Consider the following 3,946-nt stretch of genomic DNA (forward strand, 5'->3'; position numbering starts at 1 on the left):
AAATCCAGTGACGTCGGTATTTGTCTTTACTACTTGTCCATGAACTTGCGGTTTGTGGTTGTGTTGCGGTTTGTGCTGCGCCCTTGAAGGGCAGTAAGTACTCTTGACCCCATCATTATCAGACGTTCTAGAACAAACTGTATCTGCAGTTAGCAACAGGACATGCCTTATCCACAGGAGATTGTGAGATGGCCCCACGTCTGCCCTTTGTGGCCAGGACCTGCACCAGCAAGCATTTAACAAGCAAAGCTTTATTTATTTATTTATTTTTAAATGAAAGTGGCACATTAAAATGTACTACTGCATGCAATACAGTGGCATTAAGTCTAGTCTAACTGATGGCCACCACAGATGATTGCTGGTGCAACTAGCTTGATGTTTGACCTCGACCCTGACCCCCCTTATCAGCAGTCATCCTTCCTTTTGTGACCTTTGCCCCCCACAAACTATTATGTTCAATCCTGTGCTCCTGAGTGGTTTTGTTTTATTTATGGTCAGGTATATATATATATATATATATATATATATATATATATAGCTTTTGCCATGCATGTTGGATGTTTTATGTGATCCCAGAGAACTTGTGTTCGACTATGTCTTCTATATTCAAACATTGACACCCTGACTAAAGATGTCTGATCTTTCTAGTTTATCTGCCAATTTAACGGCTAATTGTTCATGCTGTGAAAAGATGAATTTTCACCTTGGATGGTAACGGAGGTGTTAAAGTCCGGCTTCAGAAAGTAGTCCGGCTTCAGAAAATCAGTCCTGCCACATGTTTACTCCAGCCATTTGCTAAGCCAGCTGATTGTTATTGGCACAACTCCTCAGCCAGGTAAATCAGCCAATTAATGAAATCACACGTTTAGTGCACAGGTAGAACCAATACATGGTAGGATTTGTACTTTCTGAAGCAGGACTTGTACACCTCTGGATGGTGACAGTTTGCATGTGCCACTCTTGCCTCATACTGTATGCGACCACTGGGTGGTGCTGACCACTTGGGGGGAAAAGGAATTACTGCTAACAAGAGTCTACATACAGATGTCTACATTTCTGCAATCTCAGCAGTTGATGTTCACATAAAAAGTCAAGCATTCATTTCTGTCACCATTTCAGATTAGCTGTGCTATCTGGGTTGATCCAGCATTCAAATCAGTAAATGGCAAAATGTTCTCCTGCGTGTTTTATTTAGTCTGAGCCTAACAAGCTGAAAGAAGACATGCCATTTTCTTCACGCAGGGATTATTCATTTAAGATCGCTTGGGAAGATGCAGATGTCAAATGTCACGTTGTCATGCACCACTTACCCACTCATCGACAGGTCTCCTATCCGCAGATACCACAGTATTGCCATGGTCACAAGATCACAAGTCATGGCTCCTTTGGAACACACTTTCTGATGTCTAGAGATTCCTACTGACAGGGGGTAGCCATCTAGCTCCCACCTCTCTCTCTCAACCACAGTAGTCCCAGTAACATGGTGCTGTTTAGAGCCTTCTGAAAATGCCAGCACTAACGGGGATATACTGATGACTGCTCTGCGTAGGATGATTTGCAACACAAAACTAAAACACTGATACACTATGTCAGTATCATGAACTCTGTTTCAGAGCCTCGGCAACGAGTCAATAGAATTGAGTTCATCTTTGTTTATAGAGCACCATTGATAACTGAATGAACTGAATTTGATGTGAGACATTGTTAGTGGCATAATTTGGTCCATATTGCATGAAGCTTCATTATTGTTTTGTTCACTTTATACGTTTGTGTCTGAAGTAAATACTGTATGTGCATCTGTATGCAGACCATTCTGTGTCACCATACTGCTGAGCTGTGTGTGTGTGTGTGTGTTCCTCATGCTGTACCTCCAGGTCTTTTGTGATGGGGTGGTGTGAGCTGTGTGTGTGAAGTAAATGTGTGCATCTGTATGCAGCCGCTGCTTTCAAAAAGCTCAATGAGGAGATCTAGATGCCCTTTTCATTTTGTTGAGGAGAGAAAACGTTCAGTTTGTGGGTTCTTCTTTCAAAAAATACCTACATTACACTAAAAACACACAAAAACAATAGAAAGCTTTGCTGCATTTCCCCACCACTCTCAAGCTTGATTTCTCATTTGCCTTCAAAGAAGAAAGATGGCACATGGGCCTACAGATTTTTATGATGATGATTATTATTACAATATGTCATGTTATTGTTTTTGAGCAATACCCTCAAAGGCATTATAATAATGCAATAATGGTATACTGTACACCATGTCCTTACAGGATGTGATGCGATCAAACAGAACGATAAAATCCGTTTAATTACGTTCTTTTCCATTGGAGTGTCATTCAACGTGCCGTTTTGAGAGAACTTTGGACAGACGCCATGTTTCTATTTTCTCTCTGTCGCCTGCGTTGCTCTGCTGTTTTGAATGAGAGAGATGTCACTATAAGGGCCTATTTGAATGAGAGAGATGTTCTATAAGGGCCTATTTGAATGAGAGAGATGTCACTATAAGGGCCTATTTGAATGAGAGAGATGTCACTATAAGGGCCTATTTGAATGAGAGAGATTTTCTATAAGGGCCTATTTGAATGAGAGAGATGTCACTATAAGGGCCTATTTGAATGAGAGAGATGTTCTATAAGGGCCTATTTGAATGAGAGAGATGTTCTATAAGGGCCTATTTGAATGAGAGAGATGTCACTATAAGGGCCTATTTGAATGAGAGAGATGTCACTATAAGGGCCTATTTGAATGAGAGAGATGTTCTATACGGGCCTATTTGAATGAGAAAGATGTTCTATAAGGGCCTATTTGAATAAGAGAGATGTTCTATACGGGCCTATTTGAATGAGAGAGATGTCGCTATACGGGCCTATTTGAATGAGAGAGATGTCGCTATACGGGCCTATTTGAATGAGAGAGATGTCGCTATACGGGCCTATTTGAATGAGAGAGATGTTCTATAAGGGCCTATTTGAATGAGAGATGTTCTATACGGGCCTATTTGAATGAGAGAGATGTCACTATAAGGGCCTATTTGAATGAGAGAGATGTCACTATAAGGGCCTATTTGAATGAGAGAGATGTTCTATAAGGGCCTATTTGAATGAGAGATGTCGCTATACGGGCCTATTTGAATGAGAGAGATGTTCTATAAGGGCCTATTTGAATGAGAGATGTCGCTATACGGGCCTATTTGAATGAGAGAGATGTTCTATAAGGGCCTATTTGAATGAGAGAGATGTCACTATAAGGGCCTATTTGAATGAGAGAGATGTTCTATAAGGGCCTATTTGAATGAGAGAGATGTTCTATAAGGGCCTATTTGAATGAGAGAGATGTTCTATAAGGGCCTATTTGAATGAGAGAGATGTTCTATAAGGGCCTATTTGAATGAGAGAGATGTCACTATAAGGACCTATTCAACGGATTCAGAGTAGACAGATATATAAGACAGTCGCTCGCTCGGGTCCTATTAGGATATTGTGCTATACTGCATGGTTTTCTATTAGAATATCCGCTTTTGTTTTTGTTTTTGTTGTGGACATTATGAATGTGTTTTGTTATTGTTTTTCTAAAACACATATGTTATTTGGGTGCATCTAGCAAAAGGGCTAAACCCTGAAAATGCTACCATGAACTATAATACGGATGCTATGATATGATATGATAGCATGGAGATGCAGATGGGCCTGTAGAGAGTGTGTGTGTGTGTGTGTGTGTGTGTAGAGATATGATAGCATGGAGAGGCAGATGGGCCTGTAGTGTCAGACATTAGAGATATGATAGCGTGTGTGTGTGTGTGTGTGTGTGTGTGTAGAGATATGATAGCATGGAGATGCAGATAAGCCTGTAGTGTGTGTGTGTGTGTGTAGAGATATGATAGCATGGAGATGCAGATAAGCCTGTAGTGTGTGTGTGTGTGTAGAGATATGATAGCATGGAGATGCAGATGA

This window comes from Alosa pseudoharengus, unplaced genomic scaffold, assembly GCF_046254945.1.
Source record: "Alosa pseudoharengus isolate Yale_2024_CS ecotype anadromous, Long Island Sound unplaced genomic scaffold, YU_APseudo_1.1 YU_APseudo_1.1_scf_14, whole genome shotgun sequence".
In the NCBI taxonomy this organism is placed as follows: Eukaryota; Metazoa; Chordata; class Actinopteri; order Clupeiformes; family Clupeidae; genus Alosa; species Alosa pseudoharengus.